Source organism: Phalacrocorax carbo, chromosome 3 (assembly GCF_963921805.1).
Source record: "Phalacrocorax carbo chromosome 3, bPhaCar2.1, whole genome shotgun sequence".
Taxonomy (NCBI): Eukaryota; Metazoa; Chordata; class Aves; order Suliformes; family Phalacrocoracidae; genus Phalacrocorax; species Phalacrocorax carbo.
In genome coordinates this window covers 63,822,188-63,848,977 of record NC_087515.1, presented here as the reverse complement: position 1 = coordinate 63,848,977, position 26,790 = coordinate 63,822,188, and the positions used below count along the sequence as shown (strand labels likewise).

The 26,790-nt window shown below is 38.0% G+C and overlaps 1 long non-coding RNA gene across 1 annotated transcript in view; it reads left to right on the top strand.

Moving 5' to 3' along the window:
• The window catches only part of LOC135312861 (uncharacterized), a 53,786-nt gene that overhangs the window by 15,018 nt on the left and 11,978 nt on the right, over positions 1–26,790 (top strand). Inside the window, exon 3 of the long non-coding RNA XR_010372480.1 lies at positions 8,650–8,744. This is a non-coding gene — a long non-coding RNA (uncharacterized LOC135312861). The remainder of the gene's footprint in view (positions 1–8,649; positions 8,745–26,790) is intronic.

Genomic DNA, 26,790 nt, shown 5'->3' with positions numbered 1-26,790 from the left:
GAAGTTCTTCAAAGAAATGTTGAAGGCTAGTAGGGATGATACAGGGCTGAGCCCGTGAGAGGATGGTGCATGCCTATTGCCTGCAAGTGGAAGCGTCTTTCCCCTTAGTACAGTTAGCTGACCTTTCAGGAGCAGAGGAATTGCATGGAACCTAGGAAAAGCCATCAGTCTGAATTACAATTTTGCCTAAAAGAATAGAAAAGCACAGTGCAATATGAAGTATAGAGTATTAGATATGTGTGGGAAGTCTGCATACAAATCACACCAATAAAAACAGAAGAATACCATTTAACACCAAAGTTGAATTAATTTACTGTGTAGTAAGTATAGTCTTTGAAAATAGTATTGCCCACCATAAGTGGAAGTTGCCCACATACTTTCTTTGTAATTTTTTTTGGTGTGGATTTAGATTCTTAGCTCTGCCCCCCCTTTATCTATTTTGAATGTGTTTTGAATTAGTCACATGACATGGCCCTCAAGGTTTTTTCCCAGATTTTAAATTCTCTTTGCATCTACGAGTGTGGGGGGCTTAGGAACAGATATGAAGGTCTAAATATATACGCTTAAGTACTAAGTTAAGTTCTATAATAGATGTTTGACATTTTTTATATCTAGCCAATTAAATGTTAGAAAAAAATGATAGATTTGAAAGGAAAACTATAAAAAAAAGCTTTTAAAGTATTAAACTGCAACTGTGCTGTTTCTTCTTCCTCTTCTTTCTGAATACGATGTTTGATTTCAGAGATGCTGATGGGAGTCTGAGATTCAACAGATTGCCTTCACGTCAATAATTTTGTTTCTGGTTTTGTTTCACCCACAGAGTTTTTCTTCAATGTAAAACTGAAGAGTACCAAGTTCTTAAAATGGAATCAAACTGGCAACAGTATTTTTGTAATGTTTAGTGACTAGAATAATTTTAAACTATACAATTTTAATAGTTTCCATAACCTGAATCAAGTTTGCTCAAAACACATCTTGATTTTCTTGAAATTCAGCTGAAGTTTATTGAAGTTTATTGATGCTTTATGGAGAACCTCTAAGTATTTTAAATTGCCCAATTTATACTCCTAGGAGACTATAATTAGAGCTAAAAACCAAAAACATTTTTAGCAGAAAAAAGTGTTATTTTTCGTATACCTCAGAGTCCATTCCTACTCTCATCACAAATTAAGTAGCTGCTGTTTAAAACGTCTCATTACATCTTCCATTTTCAGTAAGAATTAATAACGCTGATTTAGACAGAATATAATTTCATTCACAGCTTTAACCCTTTCTTATTTTAATAATTTTGTTCTCGAATGTCCAGTATACAGTGCATTTTGCATTTGATTAGTTGCTTAGTTGACTGATTATCATTCCAGTGGAATGTAATTCCCTAATGTGCAGGCAACAATAGAAGAATCTTTGTATGTGCTACAGAACGGACAGGCAATACAGAAATATCCTGCACTTCTACAGTATAGCTGTCTAAATGTCTAGAACATCTGCTCTCTAATCTAAACACTATCTTACACATATGGATTGACCGGCTGTGTATCCAAGCCCACAGTGTGTTACCTATTCAAAATCATGACAGTTACCATTTGTTAGGAATCTCAGAGAGGAACAGGAGAGTGGACGAATGATTTTTCTTGTGGATCCTCAAAATAAGGATTGAGGCTTTTTTCAGGGAAAGTGTTAGTAACTCCTCTAGCTGCTGCTCTAACTTTACAGATGATGAAAACAGTAACTAATTCCCATCGACAATTATTCTATCACTTTCTACAAGCATCAAGTTAACATGAAATGAAATAACGGAATTAGAAATTATCCTGTCTTCATTATTCTTGGAGCAAACTTAAAACTATCATGCCCACCTTTGGAAAGCACAGGATTCTGCTTGCAAGAATCTATATTATTATATTATTATTATCTGCTTGCAGGAAAGCTTGCCACTCTATTCTATAGCTTTGGGGGGAACAGAGATTGACAGCAAACATATAAGTAGTGTGGAGGTTTTGCTTAAATAAACAATTGTTAAAGGTCACTGACAGCATCAGTTTAATTTCAAATTCTCAACAAAATCTGGGTATTTCAGATCTTTGACCATACAAAAACTCCTTGCCTAACAAGAACTGCACTCATTGACAGAAAGTATTAAGAAAGTGTAGTAAAAGACCTGTATCATCAAATGAACATAAGACCATGGCTATGGGGACCAAAAATCTGACATGGGAGGTACAGCACCAATAATTCATTACATGATTGTAATTAAGAAATCCCAGCTAAATCTGCATCTGGATGCATTTTACTGTATCCATGCTGTGATTCATCTCCCTCTAGGTGAAACATAAGTTGATGTGGCAGAGTGCCATGTGAACCAGAGGTTAGCCATTATAGGAACTAGAGATTGATTATAGGTTCAAATTAAGATCTGTGTGATGGAAAGACAGTTCTTCAATACAAACTTAAATGCACACAATATTTCTAAGTGAGATGAAATCATGAGCAATGTTTTCATCCCAGCATTTGACACAACCTTTCTTTAAGAATAAAGAAATTGCTTGGGGAATACTGAGAATTCAGGTTTAATGAGTCATCTCTTGTATCAAACCTTGAATTTATCCAAACAAATCAACATTTTAGAAAAAGACTCACAGTCACAGATCCAACTACTTTTGCTGCTGATGTTCTAGGGCTTATCAATTTATTCTCTTCAGAATAACAATAGTATGTTGCTCTTTTGTAAAACAAGCTCATTAGAAGTGTTAGCAACTCCATTTTTCACACATAAATTAGTGAGAATTCTAAGTCTGGCTTAAATATGGTGTGCACACATGTTTCTGGGTGTAACCTAGGCCATGATTATTTCCAGAGCTGGCAAATGCTGGGAGAAACATACTGTGAACATTCATTTGCAATTTTAAATGAATTTTATTGACTTTGTAGATATATCTATTTTATTCACTTTCCATCAATAGCCATTCTTACAAACAAGTTTCCTGGCAGAGTGTTTTCTAGAGCACAGGGTTTTACATGAAAAATATAAATTGTTAGCTACAAACAGATTTTAAATTGGTAATCAAGAAGATATATGGACAAAAATGCGTATTTTAAGAGTCACAGGCCTCCAATCAGCAAAAAAAAACCCACCATGTGATTATTTCTTCAACCAAAATAGCCTGGATTATGAGTTTCAGTTCTTCACAATGAACTATGAGTGAGCTGCAGACCAAGAATTATAGAAATTAGTTGGCAAATCATTTCAAATAACAAATAAATTAGAGTGAATCATGATGCATTTGTGAAAATGTCACAATTACTATGCTAATAAGTTTAAATTTACATAGTGTCTTTCATCCGAATGGATCCTAATGATGTATAATCTCAACATCCGGAGGAGGCATGATGTGACAAAGGCTGATAAAAAATGTCTAATATTACTTTGTTAATACACAGAAATTTATACTTTAGTTTTCAAGCAGTATTAATGTATTTAATTGCTATCAATAAAAAAATCAAGTGCTTTTTGTTTCTTTTCCTCCACTCCTTGTTTCTTTTCCTCTACTCCTTTCTTATTGTGGTTTTTTTTCAGTGTTTCTTTTGCTGCTCTGTTTTTAACATTTATTTTTCTTTCATTTCTACTGTACTTTTTTGTTTGTTTTCTGATACTGTTTTGTTTTAAATTTATTTTCTCATGCCCATATTTTTTTGTATTTGCTTTATGCTTCGTCTCTTCCATCTGACATAGCAAATTCTTCCACAAGCTGCCTTTTTCTCACTATAGGCTTTTTGTACTCCCAGCTAGGAAACAGGAGTACCCCTTTTCCTCTTCCTCCTCTCACCCTGTGGTTTTACTATCTCTACGCCATTCCACTGATTTTAATTTCTGCCTTTCCTTCTTTCCCACTATTGTATACTCCATCAGGATACTGTCTTCTTCTGGCTTAAAATCCCTTCCTTTTGCATCCACAGTCATCCAAATGTCTCCTATTATGCTTGCCCATGATGCATTACAAAAATGTATGTAAGCTATATGAAACTGCTATATATACCTAAATAGCATATGTTTTACATATTGAACTTATGTGAGATCATATATTGAGTCATAAGAGTGGTTCCCTTTAATTACAGTCCACTCACATACCATATGTTATATATAAAAAACATATGTCAGACTATCTGTGTGTATGAAGCACTCATACCTTTTCCACATGGGCAGGTCCTGCAGTTATCCTCATCTCCCAACGTAGAGTTGGTATTACTTTTGCTTTTCCTCCTCAGTCTTCCAAGCCCCCGGGGCTTCCCGTTGACATGTGTACTCGCTTCACACAGCTTTGCCACTGTGTTGCCTTCCTTGCCCCATACGGATATGAATCCTAGTTTTTTTACCAGAAAAGTTTCTTGGTAATTTGATTTACAGAATACCCTTTTCAGAGCTTGTTGATGGATCTTTCTCTATGTCTCCCTTTCTCTTTTTCATATTTCAGGGATCTGCCCTTGCTCTGCACCTCCCTACCTTCTCTTCTCAGAAATATGTTGGTCTCCAGATCTCATTTCTAAGTTATAGAAAGGGAAAAAAAGGAAAAAAAGCTCAAAAATGAGGAATCTTACTGGAAGTAAATTAAAAGGAGCAGTTATCAGGAGAAAATAGTCACAGGTGATGGGGAAATTTTGAAGATATAACGCTGGTGACTCACAGAAGACACTGCCTGTTAAAAGACTTTAGGTGGAAGCTAAAGAAAGCTCTATAGCAGGAGGTGGCAGGCTACCAGAAGTAAGAGAATGACCTTGTGAGGGTCAAGCTGTGTTCAAATAAAAGAATTTCTCACAACAACTGACAAAACAGAAAAAGAAAAAATCACAAACTCTGGTACGTAAAATATAAAAACACTGAGGCAGTTCAAAGTAGATAACATTTTTAGAAAACACTTGGGAAATGCAAACAAGCTCACAATAAATCTTATTTCAAACACATCAGTAGCAGGAAACCTGCCAGAGACTCTGTAGGGCCTCATACTCATATTGGAGTAAAGAAACACTCAGAAATGATGACACTATATCAGAAGAAATTTTTTTTTTTTTTTTTGGTCTCTGTATGATCCATGGCTAAACTTATGAAGGTTTCCATTCCACAGTCTTTATGGGAGAAGCACTGGGTGATCTGTCCCAAAAAGAAGGGTCAGCAGAAGATATTATAGAACAAGCTGGACAAAATAAATTGTCAGATGTCATCAGGACCTGGTGCTACTTTACCAAGGCTTCTCAAACAGCTTAAGAATGAAATGACTGAACAATTAATGTATGGTCTAACACGTTGCTTAAAATTGTCTTCAGCCTGATGTTCATACTAGACAGACTGACAAAACTCTACTAAAGAACAGAATTCCTGGACAAATGGATAAATGTAATTTTATGAAGAGACAGCTGACATTGCTAGTGTGAATGGAGATCATTCCTCACAAAGCCAGTGGAGTTCTTTGAAGGAATTAACAATCGTGAGAATAAAAGATTGTACTAGCTGGCATTCTAGGAATCACAAAGTATGAAGAGGAAAGAATATCCAGTAGATATCATTTAGCTTGGTTTCCAAAAGATGAAGCCTTCTCACCAAACATTCTTAAAGAAGCAAGCTGATGTAGCGTAAGAAGAAGGGTATTCAAAAAGATCAATATCTGGTTAAAGACTGGAAACAAAAAAAAACCCCACACAACAAAATAACAATCAGTTTTCTTATTGCAGGTCACCGGCGTGTGCCACAGGGATCTGTGTGAGGAGTTATGCTCAGATAAACATTAATGAAAGATCTAGAAAGACTAATCATACACTGTGATGACAGATATTTGATAATATTCAATACTCTGCAACGATGTGGCAGAAGGCCTTCAGAAAAATGAAAGAAAAAAATGAAATGTATAAAACAGCAAATAAAATTGAAAAATTAAAAAAAATAAACTTAAATCTAAATAAATATCAAATGATGCAAATGGGAATTATAAGCATCAGAATAGTATTTACCACTCCAAAAAGCATTTGGGTGTTAGCTCCTCAGAAACTTCTGCTCATTATTTAGTAGCAAAAAAAGAAAAGGTTAAAAAGGAAGGAATGGAAAACATAATCAAAGACCCTCCTATGTTAAAATTCACTATGTGACAGCATCTCACATTGGCTGTGTAGTTCTGGTCCCATCATCTCAAGAAGATTAAAAAAGAAATATGAAGGTTTCAGGCTAAGGTGATCAAAGGCATGAAACAGCTCCTATAAAATGGCTGAGGACTCTTTATGGGGGGGAAAGGAGAAAACCTGAGTGGGTTTGTAAGGGTGTCAGGGAGGAATGGGAAGTTCAAGGAAGCAGATGTATCAGTTGACCCTTCACAATCACAAGACACTGAGCTGGGTGGACCTTTCACCTGCTCTTCTAGTCTTATGAATTATAGAGGGGGTTATCCTCTTTCTTGTGGCCAAGAGATTGAAAAAAAAGCCTCTGATGTCTGTGGTCTTGTAAGTTAGAATTACTTCATGTGCTTTTCATAATTTTTTTTGACTGCTATATTGTGCCAAAAAGGCAGACCAAGGTATGGATGAAAAAGTTTGGAAAAGACAGCCCACCACCACTTTCCTTTGTCATCTCTTTGGTGTTTGTTGAAGTTGCAGATTCATTCAATGCTAGGTTCAAAATGTTTAGTCATGTTTTTTGGTGTGTGGCAGTACCAAGTAATCAAATCTGCTAGCCATTCACTAATGTGTATGTAAGTGTGCCCAGCTGGTTCCATAGTCATATTAAAGCAAGCACTCTAATATTCATAGAAACATGCTCCGCTTCCCCTATGTCTGCAGATGCAGTCCAAGCTTACCTGCCATGCCTGAGAGGTGGGAAAAAGTTATTAGGGAAAGGTTTGTCTTAATTAATAAAGCTTTCTCCATTATTTGTTGAAATGCTTTTCAATTACTCTTTTTGCGTCAGATTATTCCTTGACAACTTTGAAATAGTTTGGAATGAAAGTCTCTTGGTGCTGAGATCGTGTGGGGAAATTAATGATTTAGGTGGAAAATGAAGGATGTAGTCACTCTCTTGCACATTGTGAAGAACAGTGAGCCATGTGGCTGATATTTTTTGTGTAACTCAATACAAGAAGATTGTTTGTCATACTAGATAATGCCCTCTATGATACTACTCCCCTCAGAAATAAAATGGTCACTGAAAAAAATATTTTTTTATTTGCTGTTCATTTTGATTTTGGATTTAAGCCAGGCAGCTGTTAAGATCCTCCTGGGAATATGGAATGCTTTCCCCTAGCAAATAATATTGTTTTATATTAGAGGATAAGTGGACCCAAAAGGTGTTTTATATTAGATTGAGAGCCCAATAAGTCAAAAGTAAATATTTAATACATGACACGGAATGTCACACTCCAGGATTATGGAGTAACAGAAACACTGTGCTAAAATACAGACGGACTAGGTTATAATTCTATTAAAAGATTTGTACCATACAAACATTATAGTGTATTATTTCTTTAAGAAATGATTTAGTGTGTTCCCATGGGTTAACATACATTTCAAGATCGTAGTGATGATAATATGCATGTTTTATGTCAAGAATGGTAATTGACCCTGATGAATTATGATAGGGAATGGGACGTATTGTATTCCCATGCATGCATGTGTCATTTGCCATATTTTTTCAATAAAAATAATTCTTAAGCAGCAAAATTTTCTCAGGAAGAATGGCTAGTTAGTGGCATTTATATCCAGATGAGAATCCCAAGGATCCCAGCAGTTGACACAAAGGAAAGCTAGCACCCTTTATGATTGCTATTGCAGGGGCAAACAAGTGGTACATCAGTATGATGACAGTTCTTCATTATCCAACCATTTCTCTGTGACTGGTAAACCCTGCTGACCCTGTCCTGTACAAAGGTGCAGTAAATGAAGTTCACTATGAGGGTGATGAGGCACTGGAACAGGTTGCCCAGAGAAGCTGTGGATGCCCCATCCCTAGAACTGTTCAAGGCCAGGTTGGGTGGGGCTTTGAGCAACGTGGTCTAGTGGAAGGTGTCCCTAACCATGGCAGGGGGCTTGGAGCTAGGTGATCTTTAAGGTCCTTTCCAACCCAAACCATTCTACGATTCTAAGATTCATTTTTGTGAAGCTGGGTGGCGGCATATTTTCTTGCAAAACAAGGGCAAATTTTAGTGCTCTGGTGGGCCAACCTGTGTCTCTCTCCTGCTGCAATCATAGTGAAGGCTATGATATAGAAGACATGGTCTACTGTTAATCTACTTCTTTAGTTTTAAGACATAAGGATCTATGCTATGAGCAGACTCACTTGTTCTGTAATCAATACTGCTCTTACCTGCTCAATTCTATAATGTCCAACAGGCCTCTCAGCACCAGTCCACTCTAATATACCTATTGTAATAAAGAGTTCCACTGTAAAAGCTCTCTTTACTTACCCATTGAACAGCATTTTTTTTTTTTTTTGCTATTTGGGCAATGTTTGTGAGGTCTAATCTCATTTTATTTTACCCAGAAATCATCCCCTTGGCTTCCTTGTATAGTCAGTGAAGGATAGCTTCCCTGTATAACCAAGTTTCCTGGCTTATCAGTCTTTGTACCTGAAGATGAGCTCAGTTTGTCCTGCTTTTAATCACAAATGTTTCATATCAGATGAACCTTGAACTCTCAGAAGTCTTTGGAGGATGGAGCTGAATGATATTCTGTGCTCTTGGGAAAATTGTTTTCTTCTCACCACGTGGAAACATGTAAGTAAAGTATATTTATTCTCTATTTCGGTTATTGTCTCACAGCCCTAGCTTTTGTCTCTGTTGGAAGTTGATTGCTTGCAAGAACAGTTTGTTACTGCAACATGATGCTATAGTCTCCAAGCATTGTTGTCCTTTCTGTTTCTTAGTATTAGCCCTACCTCTAGGTCCACTCCAGGGTCGATCCAGACAGTTCAGCAGTCCTCTCATGAGACAGCTATTTTCTGATGTTGCAGCCCTCACCAGTACCTGAGAGCACCTCACTCCATGGGTGGGGCAGTTTGTTGCTGATGTTAAAACAGATTCCTTCTATCCTGTACTGGGGAGCAAAGCTGCGACGAGAAATAACTGTTCTGGTGAAGTGTAGAGAGAGTATGTTGTGTTGCAAATGAAAACATGTAGAGCTCTAGTGAGGCTCATACTTTCATATGCATGCATGAAAGCTGAAGTAGTGAAGTGGCTAAGGAGCACTCCGTATTCTCTGAGGCCAGTATTTTCTAAAGCATGTGCAGCTACATGGGCAGACATAGGCAGTTCTACCTGAGGCGTAAACAGGATTTTGGTAGCCAGGGGTATTTTCAGAGATGGAGCTTGGCTGTGACCCACTCGTCTGTGCACAAAGTTCTCAATTTTGATCATCCAAAGGTTATGTGTTAGAATTTTAGGAGTTTCAGTTGACATAAATGCCATATAGGTGAGCAATACATACAAAGTGTTCCCCTTCTAAAGACTGTTAACATAAAGCCAACAGATTGGTTCCTTATTTCAAAAGATAGAGGGGTCAGTGGTTTGATGCCAAAGGTCTGGGGTACAGTGCCTAGTGATGATGAATGTTTGGTATCAATTAAAAAACAAAAAAAGCAAATGTTTTCAGTCACACAGTCAATCTCTTTCTGCCTCCAAGTAAAATGTGGTGACCAGATTTTCAAAATCTGCTCAGCTCTTTTGATAATCAGGCCCATAAACACCAAAGACAATGTTTCAAGAGCTTGTGTAAGCAAAAATAACCATTGAAGCATCATCTAAATTCCAGACCAGTAGAATAAGTCTAAATGGTCACTTTGTTGTCAATATACTGCAAAAAACCCTCCATAATGATAAAAATGCAAGAAAATTGCTTCCTTCTGCTAAACTTATTTTGGACCAAGAGTGAGTCTAATTTCAAGATGCTGTCACATCCTGGTTGGAAGGTGGCTGTTTGTTGACAATGAAACTTGTTTCCTACTTCTTAATATGAACCAGAAAATTATCTGTGCACATTAAAACCAAATCTAAAATAGGCAATCTACTAAACTAACAAAAGCCTTTGCAGTATGGTTACTGAGGTTTGGTTTGGTTTTGTTTTTCCTTCCTTTTGCCTTCTTCCTTTTTGCTGATTCAGTTGAAGCAGACTTCTCTTGTTCATCAGCCAGGTTTGTGGAAAGAGGCACTATTTTCTGTGAGAACCACTCATACTGTTGAAAAAGCAGAAATGTTTGAGCACATAAGCTCTTTTGTACTTCACTTAGCTGTCCTTTGAGGGATAAATGCATGCAATGCAAGGACTGTCCTTACGTTACTCTCCTGCTGTTATGTGACAGTGTTTCTATCTGATTCATCTTCTGTCTGCAAAGCTACTTTTAAAACCTTGGTGCTAAGCAGTACTATCTCTCCAGGGCATCCTGCCAGCCAGACTCCTTGGGTGCTCCCCTTGCACTCCTAAACAGGAACAAATGCTAAGCTGACCGGGTGGGAGGGTTTGTGATCTGGTTACCAAGGATTTATTCCTCTCAAGGGGAAGTTTGCAAACAACCATCAAACCAGTGAATTTGCAGAGGGTTTGTATTTGGAATGAGATTTCTTTCATGCCTTTGCAATGTCATTCTTAAACACTGAAAAGGAAAAAACCACCAAACCCAGTGGTTTCATTTTCATCGTAAGAACTGTAAAAGTATATAACAGGCTAAGTGTGGGGTATTATAACCAGACATCCCAACAGGCATATAATGAGCCAGCTATTCCTAATTATTATTTTTTTTTCTTTTATTTTTAATAGTGTTATATCCATCTGTCCTGAGAAAAATCTGATGAGAATTTTTCCTGATTAGCTTCATGTCTTAGTCTCTAGGAGAAAACCTGAAGACCTAGGGTTTTTTTTTGTGTGGGCTAGGCTTGTCTGGGCATTTGGTTCACATATGTCTCATAAACAGTCCCACCCCCACCTTCCTCCCTGTTTCCTGACATACTTCGCTGTTGCATCTTTTTAGTGGGAGTGTCTGCTCTTTCAACTGATGGTTGACTTTTCAGCTGAGAATCAGCATAGCTAAGAGTATAGTATTGGAAGATCTGTTATTTAGTTTTTCACACTATTCAGTCATGAGTAGTAGTAGGGAAAAGATGCTCTTGTTTGTTTTAAAGAAACACTGTACAGGGTATTAACAACCTTAACGTATAGGCTCTTATAAATAGGCTTCCAATTCAAACTTCAGCAGAGCATCCCTAAGAAAGGATGAGGCTTAGATCCTTGCATCCCTCCACCCAGCTACCGTCTTGTGCTGCTTCAGGAGAAAAAAAGGGGGTTACAAAGAGAGATGGTTACCTCAGATAAGGGGAAAATCTTTGGTGTTACTGTTGTGTCTTGCCTTCCTGGTGGTGACAATTAAGATGAACACATGTGAGAAGAACATTGAGGTAGGACCCCAAAATGCACAAGTGTAACTTAGATGCTCCAGAGTCCTAGAAGTATTCTCAGCATGAAACTGACCCTCTGTTAGTCCGAGCAATCACTGTGCCATCCTTTCTCCTTTTTTGACAAGGGTCCAGCCACACTGAAAGGTCTCACCTGATAGTGTGAGAAAGAAAGGCAGGAGCAGGGCTTAGCAAAAGTTCCTGTAGGCATAATTGAATGTTTTCTGTCATGCATAAATTAGTCAATTAATAAGGGGAATCACATTATGCTGCACCTGAGAACTACCTGCATATCCAAATGCCAGAATGGATTGTGCACTTTTTTAGGCTTTACTTTGCATCCATCACTTTTAACACAATTTAACTTTCCCTGTGCAATAACATGCAGGGCTTTTATCCTGTCATGGGGTTTTTCTTTGGTAATATAAATATAAGCTGTTCTTGAAGCCCCAAGGGCATGTTTTGCCTTCCTTTTTTTTTTTTTTTTTTTTAATGGTGGAAGAAAGCAGCTAGGGGAGGTACTGAGTTTTATAACCCTACTTCCAGGCAGGAATCTTCATTAGCATATATGGAGCTGTTTGTCTAAGAAATCCCGTGCTGGCCTGGAGGGCAGAGGTGGTTTGCACTGAAGAAATATCTTATTTGGGATCTCAGGAAGTGTTGGGGGTAATAAAAGAAACAGTGACTCTCAACCTGGAAGATGAATGAAATAATTACATTTCCTTCAAAGAAGGTGGGCTATCCCCACCTAAAAGCAATGCTTCCACTCTGAAAAGCTGCAGTGCTACAGGAGCAGATTTAAAAAGTATAAATGTTTGCAGTGTTGGTGAATGGAAAGTACAACAGTTTGACTACCCGTGTTATTTCTGGAGAGCACTTTGCCTCATTACTTAGCTGCTGTTCACCCTGCTCTTCAGATGGGATCCCAGCAATAAACATTGCAAGGCCGTGCAGAAAAAGGTTGCACAGTTGTCAGTCTTCAGACATGGGCTTCTCAGTTGAGGGAGGGAAACAGAGGCAGTATTTCAACACACTGCCCTTCCAGGCTCTGTTGCACTCAGACCAGAGCACCACAAAAGCTGTTTTTCATGGAGAAGCTTCTCAGCCCCTGACTAACAGGTATCATGTTTTCTCTTTCAGTCTGAAGAGGATTGTATTGGCTCTATATTGTGCAAAGATAATATGTGAAACACAAAGTACAAAACAGTACTGAACACTAAAGCTAATGAAGTGAAACTCCAGAGTGCTTATTAGGGAATAGTTGTTTATAACATGAGTAAACATTGCATGGTGAGCTAAATTTTCAGGCCAGTGAATGGTCCCCCACAGGACTCTTAGTTCTTTTCCTTTTTGCATGTTTTCTATTTATGACAGTGGGTATGCATGTATCCAAATTTCAACATATTGTGCTTCACATTTTTGAGTGAAAATATTTTTATCCCTTCCACATCGAAGCTGCCCAGAGAGGCTGAACTTGGTGAACTCTGTACTGGTGAGTCAGTCCCATAAAAGAGGGGAGAAAATCTCCATGCCACTCTTCTTGATACTAACCTGACTATACTCTGCAGTATATAATGGGATTAGAGACACTTCAAGAAATTTGTTCTCCCAGTTTTCATTCCACCAGTATTGCTCAGCTTCACTCAAGGCTGAAGAGCTCCAGAGGGCCTGGGAAGGCCCTTGATAAAATCCACCCTTAGGGAATACTGTCTACTAATTAAAGTCTGTATTCACAGGAAGTTTCCAAAGAAAAAAGGGTGTGTAGATCTTGGAATGGGAGAAGCTGATGGGAATTTCAGGAAAAGCTGATGAAAAAAATGCCACAAATAAGTAAAGAAAAAAGACAAAGTTGTCTAATCTTTATTTACTTCATATATTCTTAATCCTTCTTGAAAAATCAGATTTAAAACAAACATGTTATTTTTCTTACTTTATAGAAAGAGGGAAAAATAGAGTGTGGAAAGAACAGTTGTAATGGGGAAAGAAATATTTATTTTTATGTGTCCCTTTTAAAATGAGGTATTAAGTACCCTTAAATACAAATCTACTTACACGAAAATAGCAATGAATTGTTTTGGGAATAATCAGGCTTTGGAAAAAAGAAAGAATTACTTACCAGCTTCTTGACCTTAAATTTTTCTTAATGGCAAAAGAGGGGTAAGAGAATAATGCTGGTTAGCAAAAATCATCCAAGATGTGACAAACATAGAAAGCTGAAGAGATCTACGCCTGGGTTTGCAGTGCCTGGACTCCCTTTGGAGGGCAGAGCATGCAACAGTGGACAGAAAATAATGCAATATGTCACTGCAAGCAGCTAGCTGGCCACATAAGCTATAGGCGAAGAAAAGAAATGAAATCTGGATTAAGAGTTCTTAACCCTTCAGTTCATTAATTCATATTACAAGGTGATTTGTAGGAAAGGATCAGAGCCAGGAGTGGTTATGATTGCTGTAACTCTAATTAGAGCAGTAGGCATGATGTAGTGAGTCGCAAGAAAAAAGGGCATAAAAATTCAAAGGTAAAGTTTTAAAAAATTGAAAGGTAAATCAGGTTTTAGCATACCTCAGCCCACATGTATCTTAATTTTTGCCAGCTGAGGCTTCCTTTGCTTTCCTGATAGAAATCCTAAGAATGAAATTAGAGCAGCAGAAAGTCCACTGGGCCTGTCCAATTGAATAGACCTGGTCCTGAAATCCTTAAATATTTTCTTCCTCAGTCAGTGGGCCAAATCTAGACACTGTGGATGATTCTGGAAACTTTTTCTGAGTATAGAAGTCAGTATTAGCAGCTTCAGCAGCAGCTAAGATACCAGTGACAAGCTAGGATCTCTTGCTATTAGCGTGTCCTATTTATCATTAGAAATTCCTGTCTGCACCTCATTCCACTTAGAAGGGATTTCCTTAACAGAGATGGGCTGCATTACTCCTACATGCCTTGATATCTTGAAACGGTGTTCCTCATCTGGCACTGAGATGCCAGAGTTTCAGAGGGTGTTGTTATGCAGCAAAATTGCCTTTCTAAAAGGTGACATGTGGGGGGATATTTAAAGAATAGTTCACAGGGAATTAACTGAAGGGTTCCCACTGATGTTAGTTTACCCCCTGCAAATCTGACAGGGTAGATTAGGCCACATTGGGGAAAATAACATTCATGCTCAGTCAGTCACAAAAGATCACTACTATTGTGTCACTCACTCCTGAGAGGAGACAGTAGGTATTAGCCATTCTGGTCCCAGTTTTGTTGACTTGAAGCTTGTTAAGCCGGTTTTATAGTCATTGAAGGAATGCTTGTGGTAATAAGGAACTAAGCTGAAGCTCTGTGATCCTGTAGCTAAGGCTCGTAGAAGAACTAAAACACATCTCTTTAGCTTAGTGCTGAGAGAGGGGCATTTTTTTCCTGCAGTTTATTTGTTAAAGAGAAAATCCAGTTTAATCAGTTTAGAGAGCTGTCCTGCTGTGTTCATACAGAGCATGATGATTTGGGCTGGGTCCAGCAGCACTTCCTTCCCAAGCACTCTGGACAACTTTATGAAGTCCCTGAGGCGGTTAGTCCCTCTCCTTTAGTTGTAGAAACAGTTCTGGATCTCTGATTTCTTCTTCCTGCCTGCCTGACTCATCCTTCCAATCTTTTTTTAGTACTCAGCTGTTTGCTTCACTTCTGCTGTTAGGTACTAAAGAGTTAAAACTGTTTGAATCCACCACAGTCTTTTCTTCTCAGTGATGGGGGAAAAAATAAATGTTCTGTTTCTTTACTTTACTTGAGATATGTCACAGAGGTTGCAGAAAAATACAGTAAGTGACAGCATCTTTCATGTTATTCTGTCATTTTTCTGAAATAAGAAAATTTGAAGCACTTATGAGTTAGGAACACTGACTCATTACCAACAGAAACAAACAATTCCAAGTGTCTGAATAAAAAGAAAAAAAAGATCCACAATGTGGCTGCTACAGTCAAACAGCAGAAAATAACCTGCTGATAATAGGTCTGTATGGCCTGACTTCCTGAAAGGCAATACAGCCACAGTCCTCTTGAAGCCAATATGGACTGTAGTTGTCTTCTTACTGTAAAAATTAAAGAAATGTGAAAAAAATTGCATAACATTATTGTGTTACAGTAGAGTATATATACATGCAAAAAATATTTTGAAATGAAGATCAAATGCAAAAGAACAGATGAAATATATGTTAAAGACAGTACAGTACTTCGAATTTATGTATGTCCAGAAATTCATGCTCCGTAGCTTCTCTATAGTTTATTATGCTGTGGATAAGTACTGAAAAACATTCCCGTGTACAGTTTAATAAGTAAAGCAACAGTCAGTAATGACAAAGCAAACTTGGTTTTCTTTTTTGGATAACCGGAAAGAATTAATTTTGCACTTGGAATCACCATATCTGAAATAGAAAAAAAATTGTCTCCCTCACAGAAAAAATTTGAAGTCAATCATTTATATGACTGCATCCTTTTTTGTGTGTGTGTTCTCTGAAATAGCTGTGCTCAGGTCAGGATTCCTTTTTTCTTTGAGTGGACTCTGTCTGCCATTTTTCAATATTTATTGCTTGAAGCCATTAATCATAAACCATTTTCTGTGAGTAGTTGATATGCAAACAGCCAAAGTTTATATTGTGTTGCTTAGTTGTAGGTGGTCAGAAACTCACATGATAGAATTTCTATTTCTGGATTGAATGACCATGCATGCTCTGCCAGGGTGAATATTTGCATGGGTGAATTGAAAATCCCATTTCTGTGTATATTTACTTGAAATTCACTTCCACATTTGTGCTGGAAAAATTGGATTGCTGAGAAGGTGAACACAATGGGAATTAATTTAAAAATGGAATGAAGCTCTTTGACTTGATCTAGAACCAACACTGCAAAAAGAATTTTAAGAGAAAAATAAGAGATATAAATCTGTTTACTTTTAGTGGTGATGAACTGTTCTGAAGTATATGCCTTACAGTGTATTTTTCTTGACCTTATTCTTTTCATGGGATCAATTAGATTTCTGCAGGTTTAATTCTTCACTCTTATTTTAAAGAATTTTAAAAGCATTCTTCTTTGCATCTGTAGATAAGTTCTCATATGTTCCTTCTGACTTCTGCTACATAGCAGGACTCTTGCTTGTGTAGTAGGAAGCTCAGCTGGGTGCAGAGAAGCATAATGTACTTGCAAAAATGGTGCTCTTCCCTACAGATCTGAATGTTTTATATGCTAGAGGTTTTATCTTTAGCTATCTTGGTTAGCTCTTCTGTGAGTTTAAACTAAAGCTTTTAATAAATAGTCCCTGCTGCCTTTCCAAAACCATCTTTCATTGATTTGTGAATCAATAAACCATATCTAACAAATCTGACCTGCTAATGAATAAGGATTTGCTCAAACTACTGTTTAAAGCCATGGAAATTTTATATTGAGCCCAGGAGTGATTATTTAAATGTTGGTTAGTTAACAGGTCATATTCTTTAGAATGGCACTATTAATTTCAACAGCTCTATTGATTTCCTTCCTATCAAATCTGAATTGATAGCAAGTTCCCAGACCAGTGCTATCAGTTTCAATAGATCCAGCAACTCGGTTTGGCAAAAATATTGTGAAAAATGTGTGCTGCTAGTGTGCAATAGCTCCTGTTTCGATGTCAATTTTTGTTTCACTCCAAAAAACCCAAATCAAATATAACAGATATAAACATTCAGACTAAGGGCTCAATTGAATATTATACTTTTGACCTAAATAATATGTGTGACATACACTCCATAATGTTCAGCAGAAAATGCACTGCAAATATTACAGTTCTGTTGAAAGCTTTTTTATTTGAAAATTGAGCTGGAAATCTTTGAGGAGTACACTTCTGTATAAAAACCAAAAGATATACTTTGTGCTGTTTACGGTACTTGAACTTCTTAGTTTTGACTGCAGCTAAGCTGTTCAGAGCAACTGACTTTTCCTCTCTTTTTACCCATATTTCTTTCCACTCCTTTCTTGTTTCCACACAAAAACAGTCAAGCCCATACATCCCAGAGACAGTCCAAAGTTGCTGCATAAGAATTCTGGATTATTTTTTAAAATGTTTTACAGAAAAATGATAGATTAGTCAGGAAGAGAGTCTTCAAAATCACAGGAAAGTAAAGTGTTAAGTGAGCCAAAAACCTGGTGTGTGCACCTGGCTTAGAAGAATAAGCACTGTGAAGTATAAATTGCAGTGTAAGTGGAAGATACAGATTTGCACTGATTCTCTGAAGGCAAGTCAGTCCAGTGATCCATATTTTGTGAGCCTGTCTGTGGTTTTTCTCTTCCTTTTACGTATCTGCTCAGTGCTGTCAGTACTTATTTCTGTGGTACTGGTAAACCTCCACCAGCTGCTGGGCTTGGATTCTGTATTTCCAAATATCTGGGAACTGGGTGCTTTGAGTTTTCTCTGGTATGAGTAAACTGTATCTTTCCTGGTTGTCTCTGAAAGCCTTCCAAGAAATAGGAAGGATGTTAGCCTTCATAACAAGGGGATTTCTCAGCCCAGTGTTGCTAATATCCTTGTTTCTTATCCCTGTCTTCCCTATACACCAACACAGACATACATGCACACCCTTCACCCTCCTGTTTTAGCTCTCCAGGTACCTATGACAGTGAAAGAAGATTTAGTTCCTCACTACAGATGCTCTTTCAAATCACATCACTCTTTATCTGCTTCTTCTGCAGCCATCTCCCTCAGCTTGATCCTGCAGCTCTGGAACAGTCATACTGGAAATTAAGATAGTTATCTGTCATTTATATTAATGATCATTATAGCTTTATGCACAAACCCTACTTATTTGCCATTGAGCTCAATAACATTCCATACATTGCCAAGACTGGAAATAAAGAGTGATGAATCAGGCTTTATCTATCACACTGATTCTTTCTTAGAAACCTTGGCATGTACTTTGAAAGTATAAGGTTAGGGGATGTTAGTCATATAACAATTGACCCGTACTTAGAAACACTGGAGGAGATGTCAGTCATAGAGTGGAATTTGGAAGTAGTGATCAATAATTTATACTAGTGATCACTCGGCCCTTATCTAATAACACATTCTGTACTTTCCACAATCTAATTCCATTTGGCGTTAGTGATCACTGCTTCTCCACTTAAAGTGATCTGATTAGACCTTGAAATATTTCCATTTTTCAAGATATAGCACATCTTCTGCAACTCTATGTAACATATATTCAGGTAGAATTTGATTAGACTGGCAATTTACTTGTGATTCATGCTTAGTTTAAGATACAGAAGCAGGCAGGAAGGCGCCAGTACAATTTTAAGCCATTCAGGGCACCAGTTAAAGAGCCTTTCTATGTCCTTGATACATAATGAACATTTTAGTTACTTTCAAAATCACATCATATTTGCTGATTGTAAAAACAAAACTCAAACCAACCTGCAAGGAGCACCTTGCATGTATGATTTTATTCCTCTTGTCAGAATTCTAGCGTGCAGGAGAAACCTGCACAGATTACCGTACCAGGGAGGACTACAATGAGGCTATTTTGGGTGGTGGGGCTAGGAGGGGTTTGTGTATTTGAGCCATGGATATAGTATAATTAGTATAAATTAGCATTGGCATAGGCAGATGTCATCTGTTTTTTTAATAGATCTTAGCTCCACAGTGGTATTCATTAGTGGCCTAGCTAAACATACATGTATTTATCTATGTATATATGTATATATTTGGTGTGTATTTGTATACATGTATACAATGTGTATACACCTATACAGATGTATGTAATATGGGTGTGAATTTATATACTTACTTATACACCTGTCTATATGACATATACATACACAACAGATGGTGCAAGAGGATGCTGGGCCAAACTGGGACTAGGGCTAGAACAGGATCAACGAGCAGAATCAGCCAGCACAACCTGTGGCTACTTTATGATCTCTGGCTATGGAAGTGGTCTCCAGGTTGAAATGAAGGCCAGAGAGTGTTCAGGGTTAACATCTGGGCCACCCCTAAAGTTAAGCTTCAAGCCCTGAGAACCAAAGGGTAAATGTTAGAATGGGAAAGAGCCAGCATAACATATAAGGGCAGATAGTTAATGTTAGCCCCGGAGACTAACAGGAATGTTGGGCTTATGCCACCAGGAGTTACCCTGGGGTGCAAGTGGGTCTATATACTTGGGCAGGTACCAACATGGGCTATCTTTTCAGTTTTATCATAAGACCTGGCAGCCTTTGATCTGTATTAAGGAATCAGTTCATGTCTTGCTTAGTTACAAGAATTCAACCTTGGGATGGGTTTAGTGAGGAAATCTCAGTCCACTTGCTTCACTTTTAGGCTTCTGCCCAGAGGGGTCAGACAGACAGTGTAAATAAGTTGCTAGCACTAAGGTGACCCATGACGACCCTAACACTTATTTTAAAGTGAGATGGAGTGTCACTTTAATGAACATGTCACCACCTCCATCTCAGATCTTTTTTCCTTGTTTTTCTCTGTATTTAATAGGTTGGAATGGAATTTACTATACGAAGGTATGAAGTAAACTCAACTTATGCAGCTACTGAAAGCAAACTTCCTCACAACTTCATGTTTCTTCATGTTTCAGTTTGTTTCTCTCTTCTACAGGACTTTAGCTTGCTCTTTCCCTGGAGTAAGGCTTAATGTTAAGCTTCATTAATTTCAGAGGAACCCCAGAGTGGACTGGGACATAGAATAACCTCTAGTCCTATTTTTTCTTGGGATGGGTGAAAATTAATTAACTGAGGCTTATGAAAGTGTATAGCTTAGTACATTCATATAACTCTTTAAGTGTTGATTTCATTCTGATTCCACAATTTTCATAAATTCCCTCTGCTTTAAAAAGGTACATTGCAACATTATAGCATGTAGTAATATTAATTGGTGTCATATCTGACATGGTCTAGCATGAAGATAAAGAACATCTGTGGTGTTCCAAAGGTCTCTGAATTGATGTTCAAAATCTCAGGTCTTTTACTCCAACTTTTCAATGTGAAGTCAGTCAAGAAAACAACAAAATGAATTAATGATTTATTATGCATCATCAATCTTCCTTTGGTGTGCAGAAGCAGGGATGTTTTTAGTATTCCTTTCAGTCATGTGAGCAGAACCCAATAAGAAGTAAATACCTTGATGAAAGTAATATACTATGTTCTTATTCCATTGATTTGGTCTCTTTACTAAAGCACTGTGTATAGTTTAGTTGGTATTGATGATGTCCATAGTATGCAGGCAGAATTGTGTGTCCAGAGGGAGAAGTTATCTGCCACAAATTATCACAAGTTACCTATTGTAGCCTACTATGGTATTTTGGGTTTTTTAAAGTATTCTCAGAATTGTTCTGTCTTGACTGCAGTTGTACCTCTTGACACTCTTTACCTTCAAAAATCTTTCACTTTTCTGTGGGTTTGATTAACTCTTTAACTTTTACTCCAAGTTTAATTAACTCAACCTACACCAAAACCAATAAGCATTATGGAGCGGAGTTCAGGTATCATTAAATGATGCTCTTAGCTTTTGCCTCAGTCATTTAAGGCCTTTAACTATCACAGAAGTATGTAAAAGAGCAATGCATAAAGTACACATTTTTGCTAATATTATTAATTATGTTTTTTTTTGTAGGGTAGGGAGCTCTTGCCTATGATTAATTAAAATGGAGCAACTAATGTCCCAAAAGAACAGAACTTCCTGCATTAGGAATCTCTCTGCTCAAAAAACTGCCACAAAGATATATTTGAAACTGTATTTCCATTGATATTCTCTTGGGATTTGCAATTGGTAGGTTGGAAAAACTTCATATCCTTACATTAACTGATCCTAAATTTTCTGAAATCAAGTCAGCAGTGATCTAAAGAGGGATCCTCATGTCTTCTAAGTCAATCAATGTTTCAACTAAAAAACAAACAAGCAAACAAAGAACAACTTTAGAGAACAGCATAAGATCAGTTACCAACCAAATAAATGTAAATGAACTACAATGGACAAACCCCTTTGTGGTATGGTTTAGCGGCTTTTTATTGCACTAATAAAGGTCTGAAAAAGGTTGCTAATCTGTTGCACTACAGACACACCCAAAGACTTTGCAATTTAAACAATCAAGAAAAATCTGTAAGAAGGAAAACATGGGGGTAGATAAGCTGGTTTGCCTGAGGGTGAACGACAGGTCCCATAATGAACACAGGGTTTCCCATTCTAAGTACCCCTCCAGAGTTCATAGTCTGTTAGGTCTTTCATCCCTCACACTCCTTTAAAGTGAAAGAAGATTGAGAGGTGACTTGATTATAGCACAGATACGAGTAACTTCACAGGGAGAAAACACTGGCTACTGAAGTGTTCTTTAATCTAGGAGACAAAGGCATTACAAAGTATAATAGCTGGCAGCTGAAGTCAGACAATTGCAAATGAGAAATAAAGTAAGCATCCTTACACGGAGAAGGTGATTAAGCGGTGGGAGGAAAACATATCAGAAGAATTCTCAACTTTCCCATCAATTAAAGGTTTCCTTGGCGTTTTCAGATGAAACGAAAAACAAATTTTCGAAAGAAAATCTTTGTCTGGAAACATATGGGTTTTGATGAAAGCAGAATCATTCATCTGTGAAATTTTGTTTTGTTTACAGTTGTTTAGATTTTCTTTCACCAGCTGTTACATTCAGACTAAAGAAAGAGAGAAGATATTGCAACTGCATTATGAATTTTATTTATCAGTATAGAAATTATGTCAGACACCCAGCCTCAGAACCTTGAAAAAGCCTAAAACCATAAGCTTTCAGCCTTTTGGCTGGAGAGGAAACTACAAAAGTGACTCATTATATCTCAAAGGCTCAGAAACCAAAATACAAAAAAAAAAAACAAACCCCAAAAAGTAAAATTAATGTTTAAAATAATATGAAAATGTTGTTTACATTCATGATTTGTTGGACACTTGAAATAAAAAGAAACTGGGTTACAGGTAAAAGAGGGAAGATAGGGTGTCTGAAAATATTTGAACTTATTTTTTTGTTTAGCATTTTGGTGGTATCTTTTTTTTTTTAAGGAAAATTATTAAATACTCCATTTTCAAATAATGAAGAAACTCAGAATTACTCTTGTTAGTAAACACTGAATTATTGTAAATTTACAAAAAAAGATACCTCTACTTTTCCATATCTTTCCGCTGTGATTTAAAAATTTTGTTCTACCCTCAGAAAATAGCAGCTTTGATCCTTCTGAGGAAGTTTTCACCTTCTGAACTCTAAAGCTGGCTAGATCTTAAATACCACTAATGGAGGGTTTGTGGCATTGGATGGACATAAGTCTTGCTTGTTTTATTTTAACATTTATATTTTTCACTGGACTCCATCCTATGGAAGATCAGTCTAAAGATAGAACCAGAAAAAGCCTGAAATGCTCCAATTAACTTCTTTTATACCAAGAAAACATTGGTCTCGGATTTGACTGCTTCAGTGGCTCAGATAAACACAAGTCATTCTAGTGCAGTGTCCTGAATGAAAGTGTGAACCTGATCCCAAGCTGTTAAAAGGCTACAGCCATGTTATTTTTCTGTGTGCTGCTGGGGAAGGATGAGAAAGGAGGTGGAGGGAGGAAAATTGCTCTGTGGTGCCTCTGCTTCCATTGTTCTCCTGTTACAGCCTTATCTCAATGTCCGAATAAAATGTCAAAGGCTGCAAGAGAAATGCAGAAGCAGACGGGTCTGAGAGTGACAGCTGTCCTCGGTGCAGGCAGACGGTAGGGAAGGGTAAGGTCATATCTTATTTTAGAGTGTTCATGGTCACTATAGCTGCCCACAGCTCCTCAGGCTTTGTTAAGAGAGTATGTTTAGCCAGCATTACCAGACTTCTAGGGGAATAAATTACCAATCCTTTTCTTATATAGTGCCCTGCTCATTAACTCATTCTGAATCTCAAAGGAAAACAGCCTGTTGTGCATGAAAAGTCAGAATTCTTCCCTTGCATCTGAAAAGTCTGGACCTCTGCTGGCAGTATGTAATTTAGGCTGCAGACCCTGCCACAGTCCTTCCTGCCCACCTCCTGTTCCTGGAGCCATATTTTTGCTCTCATGGGAAAGGATGGCTCTTGTGAACAGCTTGTTGTTTCCAGGACAGCATCCCTAGCACAAGGCAGCTGTTGAAGGGGGTACCAGAATGGCTATGTAGGAGATGGCAGGTGAAGTATTTTGAAAATTTACAGCTATCTTTTTCTTCCTGTTAAGAAAAGGGTCATAAAGCATTCTTCTGTCTTGCTCTGATGGACTTAACTGCCCACTTGAATCAATATCATAGAAACGATTTTCAAACTCAGCCTACCATTCCAGTTTCTCAGGCAAAAATACAATTTCTGCATTCATAGAAAAGCTGACTTTAGTTTATTTTCTAGTAAATTGCTTGCCAAAGTTGTGTAGAATGAAATGTAGAGTAGGAGGACCTTTCAGACCTAGGTGCACATTGCCTGTGACCAAATAGCCCATGCCCAGGACTCACAAGTATTAATAACACAAGAATAAGAAGGCATAATTATCAGATATTGATTGAACTGAATGGAAGAGACCTTTCAATGTGTTCTTTAGCTGGATGAGAAGGGAAGAGAAAGAAGGAGAGATTGTGAGGTTATAAATTTTAACGTGGTTCATGTAACATATTTGTAGGTATGCAAGAAAGTGTAGCCTTTCCGCTTGATGGCCAAGCGTGTCTCTCTCTCTTTCTCTGTGTCTGCCTGTCTCCTTGTTATGTCATTGTAGACCTCTTATCATACAGCTTTTTTTCTGCTTAGGTTTGTTTTCTGATATAGTCAGGAAAGTCATACAATGACATCTCAGGCTTTAATTTTCAAGACAAATCAATGAGAAATCCTTATGTTGGGGAAAAATGATTGACATAATATAGCTACTGAACAGAGTGAAGGGTTGTGGCCACCACATACATTTGCTTCTGTAGTGTATTTTGTCTGACTAAATAGGCATGAGAATTTTAAGATTATAAAGCTGAAGCATAAATAGTTGGGGTTTATGAGGACTCCTGCTAGGGTTGTTGGCATTTGTTGATTTTTTTAACACTTCTGAAGTTTTGGCAATGATGTTAGACACTAAAGAGATTCCTACAGAGGAAAGATTAATATGTTAATATCCCAATCAATTAGCTTCCAAACATTAAAAAAGAGAAAGACTAGGGAAAAAGACTAAGGGACGGTGAGAGCACAATGCATTGCACAAATTGGTGGCGCTGCCACCCATTCCCTTTCACACACAGCTGAGGTCTCTTTCCAGACATAGGGGTGCAGATCACAGCCAGCTGTGGGCTTGCTCTTTTAGGTTGTCTCTCTTTGTACTATTTGACTCTTTCCTATAACATCCCTCCATAACCCATCAGCAAGATAAACAATTATCATCATCTTCTTCATCATCTCCCAGGCCACACGGTGCCTTCAAGGTACTGCATAAGAGGTTCACAGTCTTCTTGACATCTTTTACTCTTTTCCCCAAGACTCGATGGATTGAGTTTTGTTCCTAGTTTCTTCTTCCAGATAAGCTCTTTATGCACCTATTCCTCAATTTATTGGGACTTCTAACACTGCACTGTCCAACAGAGTGTTGGGGAGTCAGATCACAAACATCCTTTTCGCTGGCTGATACTTTATAGTCACATTCAATATCCTATAGGTACACTACAATTACACTGTAATTTGTCTTTGTATCTCACATTTGTGTGATATATAGTTGTACACTGTAATCCGGGTTCTAAAAATGCATTAATTACTCAGCACTGTGATTATGCATGGCTAATTCATCACTTGTATAGTAAACTTTGGTTACAGGATTTTTTAATATGGTGTTATTAAATGTGCAGTCAGATATACTATAGTGGGATTTCAAAAGCAAACATTGAAAATATCAGACTGTGGGATAAATGCTAAGATATTCTATGCTGTATTCCATTTTTATTAATGGCAACTGTCATATAATTTGCAGTCAAACTGTCGCATAAATACGCTCTACTATGAAGTGCATCTTCTTTCAGAGTAAGCTTTGTAGTGATTTTTCCGTAAGGTCTCTGTGCTACTGGTGCTACTTATGATTTTCTGATAGGGTTATCTCCATTCTCATACATTAACTAAATTATGGCAGAGACATTTCTCTCAATATAACATCTTAAAAAGAGAATGAATTTTTTTTTTTTCTTTCCTGACATTCTCAAGGAAAACCTTCTCCACTGTTTTCCTTGGGGATGGCTTCATTATAAAATGATTTCTTCTTTTCTTTCCTGTCAGGGGATAGGTGTCTATATTTATCTTTTCATTCACCCTTTTTATCTCCTCCTAAACTTTTATCTTCTGTCCCTTTTCTTGCATTTTTTTACCTTTTCCATCTTCTGTTTCTCTCCCACCATAATATGAGCTCTCTCAGCTCTCAATCCCTGTCTTTTCTTAACAAAAAGTGATAAAAGAAGAAGTCTGCTGGTCCAATGGACTGCTGTGTTTACATTTTAAGGTCTTTGTGAAATGGTCCCTTTGTCTTGTGTGTTTTACTAGGTGTAACACAAGAGTCCAGGATCATGATGAGAGCTTCCTTGTGCTACCAAATTACACATAAGTAATGATAGGATATGCGTATGAGATTGTGCTGGTTTTGGCTGAGAAGGGGTTAATTCTCCTCACTGTGGGGGTCGGCTACCTTTCCAGCTTCCCGCGCTCTGCCGCGTGGCGGGGGGGGGCTGGGAGGGGCAGGGCCATGGTGGGGGCGGCTGACCCCGACTGGCCAATGGCAGGTTCATTCCATACCATGTGACACCATGACCAATATATTGAGGTGGGGGCAGTTGTAGCGGGGGTGGAGGCGGCGCGGCGGCGGGTCGGCGCGCGGCGCGCGGTTGCGGCGCGGGCAGTTTGTTCCGGCGGTTCGTTCCCCCTCTCCCCTCCCTTCCCCCCACCCCCCCCCCCCCCCCCCCCCCCCGGGGCTTTGCGCCTCTCGTTGTTCTCCTTTACATTGCATTTCTACTGTTGTTTTCTTTTAATTCTCGTTGTTCTCCTTTACATTGCATTTCTACTGTTGTTTTCTTTTAATTCTCGTTGTTCCCCTTTACATTGCATTTCTACTGTTGTTTTCTTTAAATTTTAATTATTAAACTGTTCTTATCCCAACCCACGAGCGTTACCCTCCTGATTCTCTCCCCCATCTACCGGTGGGGCAGTGAGCGAGCGACTGTGTGGGGCTGAGCTGCCGCTAAACCACGACAGTCTTTTTGGCGCCCAACGTGGGGCTCAAGGGTTGGAGATAATAACAGCTGCTGGTCACAGCACCATGTTGTCCTTTTTGCAGTTGGTGTTACAGATTGGTGTTGGTTTGTTGAGTCTGCTGTGTTCTGCTGTGATTAGTAATGTTTTGCCTACAAGATTTG